The sequence below is a fragment of the Nelumbo lutea genome, chromosome 8, assembly GCF_056320005.1.
Source record: "Nelumbo lutea isolate HS-2025 chromosome 8, American lotus-T2T, whole genome shotgun sequence".
NCBI lineage: Eukaryota > Viridiplantae > Streptophyta > Magnoliopsida > Proteales > Nelumbonaceae > Nelumbo > Nelumbo lutea.
The window spans coordinates 39,702,014-39,709,953 of record NC_142691.1 but is presented as its reverse complement, the minus strand read 5'-3'; the positions used below and the strand labels follow the sequence as shown (position 1 = coordinate 39,709,953).

Sequence of the window (7,940 nt, the reverse complement as noted above, 5' to 3'; positions counted from 1 at the left end):
TTCCAGATTACTCTTTTTTTCTTGTGGAGGCAGTTGTTGTTAGAATCCCATGGGTGCTATTGGTTGATTGTTGCTCCATGAAAAGTTTGGATGATTCCTCCACCCTGGGTTGTATGTATTTGAGTATGGGTTGAAGTTTGACCTACCAGCATGAGAGATAAAATTAGTATTCTCATGGAAAATAAAATGACTATTTAATTGACAATCAGAATTAGTATGTCCTATTTGACCACATAAATCACATGAGATGCTATATGATGCATTAATTGCTGCAACATTAAAAGTGTCAAGTTTCTTATTCAGATTAGCAAGTTGCACAGATATGGCTGCAAGGGAATTGATATGGTGTACTCCCCTCTGATTGGTTCAGTCATTGCTCCACTGGTAGCTATTCGACACCATCTACTCTATTAGGTCATAAGCTTCCTGTGGTGTTTTTCTCATGATCGTGCCACCTGTGGTTGCATCAATAATGGATTGATTAGAGGGGTAAATACCATTATAAAAAGTTAGAATCTATCACCAAGTTGGTATCCCATGTTAAGGACACTTCCTAAGCATCTCCTTGAATCGTTCCCATGCTTCATACATGGATTCCCTCTCAAATTGAGCAAAAGTAGTAATATCATTTATTAACTTTGCTGTTTTAGAGGGTGGGAAATATTTAGCTAAAAATTTTGGGGTTAGAACATTCAAGTGGTGATACTTCCTGTAGGGAGTGAGTTAAGCCAATCTTTAGCTCTATCACACAATGAAAAAGGAAATAATCTAAGTCTAATAGCATCATCAATAACTCCATTATGTTTAAAGGTATCACATATTTCCAAGAAGTTAACAATGTGTGCATTAGGGTCATCACTTGGTAACCCACAAAACTGAATGCTTGTTTGGATCATTTGAATTATTGCAGGCTTGATTTCGAAGTTGTTGGCATGAATGGTGGGCTTGCAAATGCTAGATGTCGCCCCATCAATGTTTGGACAAGCATAGTCCAATAGGGTGCGATTCCCTTCTGCCATCTCTCCTTCCAACTCTATTGCTGGTTTGCCAATAATAACTTCCTTTCTTGTCTTACCTTTGTTGGCCCTTAGAAACAAGCGAAGGGTCCTCTCAATTCTGGATCAAATTCAGCTAGTTCTTTCTATCTAGTGCATATCATGCACTAGTAAAACTGAACCAGCAAGAAATTGAACAAGTAGAAAAAAAATAAAATAATAACAAAATAAAAACAGTAATAAAAAAAATCCAAATTAATCAAGGTTAACAAGTTCTAATATTATTTTAGAATTAAATCCCCGGTAGCGGCGCCAAAAACTCGATAGCTATGAATATAACCCTAGCAAGTGCACTAGTTATCAAGTAGTATAAAAAATATCATTCCCACGGGGATTTAACAAAATAACTATTAGAACTACAACCTTCCCTAATTATCTGGACAATCGAATTTCAGATTTAAGAGTAAGAACTACTGAAAATAAAAACTAGAAAAAGAAAATAAAAGCAAGGGTGATCACTAACCGAATATGCAATGGATGAAATCGCTAGGACTTTTAGGTCCACCTAACCAATGTAATGAATATTAATGGATTCGATTAACCAAGATTATTTTCCATTCCCATAAGTTGAGGTCTTTCCAATTTTATTTAATATTCTCTCTCGAGATATACTAAAACTACATCCATCAGGTATCCCTTCGATCTCTCGAGTAGAGCTCTCAAGATGGAATTGCATTAAGTCCAAGAAAAACCATTAAGTTTTGATGAATGATGTATATATATCTCTATATAACATTCAATTCACACTATGAATTATTCAGTCGGTTATGTGAATATCTCTCTCGATTCATTCACAGAACACAAATCAATTAAGAGGTGGTCAAGCTCTTAATTGCATTAAGCACAATAATTCATAGACTATATGGAAATCACAATCTTGGATAAATCATAAAGATAAAAATATATTCATTAACATGGATAAATCATAAAGAATTAAAGCAAACAAAGGGAAAGAAAGAACTCTTGAATTCGCCCATGGTGCTGAGATCTCCTCTTCTTGCCGCCACCTTCTTCTTGAAGTTTCTTGAATTGTTGATCACCTTTCCTCTATTTCTTGACTTCTTTTCTCCTCTCTTGACTGATTGCTCAACGCAATTCCTAATCCCCCTGATGCTGATCCCCCCAACTCTCATATAGCTTACAATTTCTTGGAGTTATCTCAAGAATGGATAATCCAACCTTGATCCAAACTCCTCCTATTCTATCCTATCTTCTCCTCTTTCCTTATCTAAAAACCTTTCTTAATCTTTTTGGAATTAAATTTAAAATTTTAAATCTATGAGGACTCTCAAACTCTTGAATTCGAATGGGCTACTTTAATATCTTAGGCCGTCTCAATGTTCTTCTACAAAATGGGCTTCAGTTGGGAATTGGGCCTCACTACGAAAGTGCTCAATCTTTGGGTCCGGATTTGACTTCGATGTAGGCCGAATCTATGAAAGCTCAAAACATAAAATTTGTAGCCTTATCTCTTATTTTTCCAGTGGATCTTGAATCAGCCAATTGGAGCTCGGATATGAAAGTTAGCGCGGATTACCGGTCGTTGTCAAAACTGTGAAAAACCCATCCGATTAGCCTTTATTTGCTTCTAATGCCTTCTTTCATGCCTTGAATCAAAATACAAGAGATATGAGTCCAATTAAGTACTAATTAGGTATGAAATCCAAAATATTTGGGGATAAAAATGTGATAAATTCTACCCTCATCAGGAGTTGCAGCCTCAACCGAGCTCACCATCAAAGGCAGATAAGGGAGACAAGGAAGAGGAGAGACACAGGTCAAACGAAAACCCCATTGAGGTAATATCCAACCCCCCCTCTCCCTAAGGTTACTAATGCTATTATACCACCCTTTCCTAGTAGGTTGGAGAAGTCCAAGAAAGAGGAATATGAGCAAGAAATGCTAGAAACCTTCAGGAAGGTGGAGATCAATATCCCTTTGTTAGATGCTATAAAACAAATCCCAAAATATGCAAAATTTTTGAAATGCACTAACAAAGGAGGCTACGAATCGATGAGAAGATAAGAGTTGGAGAGAACATTTCAGCCGTGATCAAGAGGACCTTACCAGAAAAACGTGCTGATCCAGGTATGTTCACCCTACCTTGTGTGATTGGCAATAAACGAATCAAGCATGCCATGCTAGACTTAGGTGCATCTATCAATGTCATGCCATACTCGATTTACTTTGCCTTGAGATTAGGTCCTTTGAAAGAATCTAGAATTGTTATTCAATTAGTTGATCATTCTAAAGCCTACCCAGAAGGGATTGTTGAGGATGTATTGGTGCATGTTAACGATTTAATTTTTCCAGCTGATTTCTACATCCTGAAAATGGAGGAGGATACAGTCACAAGTTCAGCCCCACTTCTATTAGGCAGGCCATTCATGAAAACGGCCACGACAAAATAGATGTGGATGAGCATACCCTCTCCGTCAAGTTCGACGGGGAGATTGTTAAATTTAATATTTTTGAAGCAATGAAGTACCCTAATGAATGTCATTCGATTTGTTCGTTTGACACTATTGATTCGATTGTGTAGGAAATTTTTGAAGAAGATATGAATGAGGAGATCAAATTGAGCGCACAACTAGATACGAAGGCCCCTATTCCAGATTTGAACCCACCCATGATGGATGAAAGGGGAGAACACCGAAAGCTGCATCCACAAGAATTAGAGGATCCGATTCAGGATTCTTAAACATAGGGAAGTTTGTTTTTCATTTCTCTTTTTGTTTTTACATTCCTAGTTTAATTTTTCTGCCCTTTCTTTGCATTTAATCTCACATTGGGGGCAATGTATGTTTTAAGTGTGGGGGAGGGGATTTAGCTTAGAATTTAGGTTGCGCTTTAAAATTTGATTTAGGTCGTGTTTTTTCTGCATTTTCTTTTGAGGAAAAATAAACCTCAACTCTTTTGAAATCAATTGAAACAATATTCTAGGGAAATTCTTGTGAACCTAGTAATGAGGTACAATCAAGGAGTACATGACTTATCTGAAGCCATTTCCAGTTAAGCAAGTCTTAAATCCAGGTTTAAGTAAACAGGGTAAATACTTTACTATTGCTACATTTGGTAGGATGGAGCATAAAATGCACCTACCAGTCAAGTAATCCAATGGTATGATAGAGCATAAAATGCGCCTAGCAGCCAAGTCATCTGACAGTAGGACGGAGCATAAAATGCACCTACTAGCTAGCAATTCAAACAGTATGATGGAGCATAAAATGCACCTACTGACCAAGTAATCCAAAAGTGAGATGGGGCATAAAATGCACTCACTTCTTCAGAGGAGAGAAAAAGAAAATAAAAAGAGAGAGAAGATAGAAAGGTTTTCCCTTATTTACTACCTGGTTTGCAATAGTAAAAATTGGATTGACTGAGGAATGATTCATTATGACTTGGTTGTGTTGATTTAACGGTTCACAATATTTAACCTAATATATTTGTGGAGAAAGATGGAGATTTGAGTTTAAAAAACCAGAAGATAGTTTGTTTGTTTTTGCTTGTGTTTGGTCTTGCCCGAGGACGGGTATGGTTTAAGTGCGGGGGGATTTGATGAAACGAAAAAGAACCCTATTTTTATCCCCTAATATTCACTCTTTTACATTAATTTAGCACTTAAGTGGACTCATTACTCTTGTATTTCAATTCAGGGCAAGAAAGAAGGCAATTGGAAGAAAATAGGGCAATTTGGATGATTTTGCACAGTTTCGGCAATAGTCAGTAATCTAGGCATAACTCAATTCTGGACTCCGAATTAGAAAATTCGAGAGGTATCAGAAAGATGAAAGAAAGGGCCACAATGTTTATGTTTTGGGTTTTGAAACCGGGCCTGAATTCAGAGAAAGTTCACAGCAAAGCCTATTTCACAGCTGAAGCCCAATTCGCAGAAGAGCCTTGTGGTAGCCCAAGATATTAAAGCAACCCAACTCGAATTCAAGAGCCAAGAGTCCTAATCTCAAATGTAATCTCCATGAAAAAGAGTCCTATCAGATTTAAATTTCAATTGTAATCCTAAAAAGATAAGAGATTGAGATTATTAGATAGGATATGATAGAAGTAGATAAGATTAGGACTTTCTAATTTTAAAAGTTAATCTCCTAAAGGGAGTTGGAGAGAGCCCCTCCTCCTAAAGCTATATAAATGGGAGGGCAGACCAGCTTTAGGCATCACTCAAGCATCCAAGCAAGCATCAGCAACTCAGCAACTCAAGCTATTGTAGGGATAGGATATCTATCACATGGACACCCAAAGATTGTGGAATAAGGGGGCAAATTTCAAAAATTTTTCTCTCCCTTCAACTAGGAATCAAATTCCCTATTTAGAAAATCATATTTTCAAGGATCATTCTTGAACCATTAACTGAACCAAATCTGAACCAAAAGGAGTAGGGAGGGATAATATCTGATACGAAGAAGTAGTATCTCCCAATGGAGGTGTTCACACCCAAGGAAGGATCCAAAATCTGCTCCCACTGAAGATGGCGCAGTGCAGGGTGGAGCAAAATCAATAGTGTTCTTCCAAAAGAACTTGACCCTTCGCAAATTCAAAATCTTACTTAGATCTTGGACTCTCTAAGTGATTGGTATCAAGATCGAATCTTGATTTCTCCCAAGAACTAGAGATCAAACTACTGGAGGCGGCGGCTAAAGGAAGGAGGCAGCAAGAGAGTATTCGCAGGGTGCATAATTCTCTCTTCTTGTGATCTTAGCTCTGAAGACAAGACTGTGTTGGTTGCATGTCTAAAGGCTGCTACCCCCTCCTCATTTTATAATCTTAAAGGGATCAGCTCCTAATCCCATTAGGAGTTGCTAATCCAAATCATATTTCAATAAAAAGTCCCTTTAACTGATAAGAGATAACCCTTATCTTATCAGCAGATCAGATTAGCCATCTCCTAATCTAATTAGGAGGCTTCCAGATCTAAATCTTACTTAGATCTTGGACTCTCTAAGTGGATAGGGTATGGGCCCAATCCTATCAGCTGATCCATCTCAGAATTCGCCCCTTTAAGTGACTAATCAAATTATCCCAGTTTGAAATGGGCTTAAGGCCCAATTAAGATTATGTATTCACTTAGCCTTCCAAACTACTGCCCAATTGGGCTTTCTTGTATGGCGTGGGACCCTAACATTGATCTACACATCAGCTACATGGGTTTGGCCCAGCCTTTGTTACAAGGCCTGGTCGAATACATTGTTATGGACAGTGCACCCCTTAATAACCATCTCATGCTCTCTATGGGCCCAACACTTACCCTAAGTGCTCCCTGGGCCAAGCCACCTTGCAACGCCCAGGGACTGTGAGTAGATGCAAGATTAGCCCATCAGGCATTATCTTCAATGGTCTTACACTTAACCTCTCAGCCCATAATGATCATACACAGCCGACAGGAGAGGACCTCTCCCTCGGCTACAAGGAACAGTGTTGCACTCTCTGTTAGACAATCTTGTATGCCCTTAGCTTCAATCGGATTTGATGTACTTTTGTTATTTAGTGGAAATAAATTAAAGTGCATGTTTGATTCATGTTGTTTGGTGTAATTCTATGTAAGACCCTAAAACTGGACACTTATAGAAACTTGTGTTGGTTTTAAATGTTCACAGCCATTGGATAAGTCTGGGGAGATTTATCCTGCCAAGGCTGATACTGATGTGCCACCAAGTGTTAGGATGGCTTGTTTTGGCCATCAGGGTAAGACCCAAGGCACATGCAGTATGGGATTGCTTCAACACTTGAACCGGACCAAATTTCCTGTATTGCCCTAGACTTTGGAGACAGATGGGCAAAATTGGAAAGTTACACCTGACCCCTAGACTCGATTATGACACATCACTAGGTGTCGGATCGGACTGTCTTTGATGTGACAATCAGTGAGATCCTTAGTGGGGGTCAAAACCTAGACATGTTGGGGCAGTCTGAGAATTCATCTGAGTGAGTGGTCATAGTGATAGGATCAGCCCCTTTGTCGGACAATGGTAATGATCGGTAATGCACTCTCTTTGATGGAAACCAAACTGCCGGCAGTTGATTTCAATCGTTGGAATTTTGTTTTGCAAAATAAGATATATATATATATATATATGTATATGTACGGTTTCAAAATAAAGGCTGGGCCGAACCCATGTGGCTGGTGTGTAGATCAATGCTTGGGTCTCATGCAATACAAAGAAGCCCAACTGGGCAGTAGGTTGGAAACTGGTTAAACACTGAACACTTAATGGGCCAAAAGCCCATTTCGAACTGGGCTGATATGATCACCAGTTCATGGGGCAAATCTGAGATTAGTGTTAGTAAAAGGATTGGGTCTTTGACCTTATCCACTCTAAGAGACCAAATTCAAATTAGATTTGAATCTGGTAACCTCCTGATAAGATCAGGAGTTAACTAACTTAATCTGCAGATAGGATTAAGATTAACCCCTATCCAAATACTGATTTGGATTGGGATAACTCCCAAAATATTGGGAGGTTTCTTAATAAAAAAGAAAGAGGAGAAAACCCTAGCAGAAATATCAGATTTTGAACTAGGGGTTTGAGGAAGCAAGAAACACATCCTACAATCTGAGATTTGATCTCTCATAGACTCCAGAGAGAAGAGATAGTTCTGCCCTCTTCATCCCTGGACTTCTCCTCCTTCAGCCGCCGCCACTACCTGTTGGAAGATTGGATCTTTGCAGCAATAGGAAGTCAAGAAAGCAGTTCTTGACAATAGTCTTGCAAGAAAGACACTAGGATTCGGTGTTCAAGGTTTCTAGAGGGTTCTTGTGAAGAATCCAGTGTGTAGGATGCACCATGCTGATTCCGTTCCACCCACAGCTGTGTCATCTTCAGCAGGAGCGGATCTTGGTTACTTCTTTGGGCGTGAACACCAACTTTGGGA

General features: G+C 38.8%; 1 non-coding gene across 1 annotated transcript; it reads left to right on the top strand.

Annotated features, from left to right (window-relative positions):
* The first annotated feature begins 532 nt into the window (after positions 1-532).
* On the top strand, positions 533-639 carry LOC148843877 (small nucleolar RNA R71). Its single transcript, XR_016103928.1, has one exon. It is a non-coding gene; the product is annotated as a small nucleolar RNA R71 (small nucleolar RNA).
* The last annotated feature ends 7,301 nt before the right edge of the window (positions 640-7,940 follow it).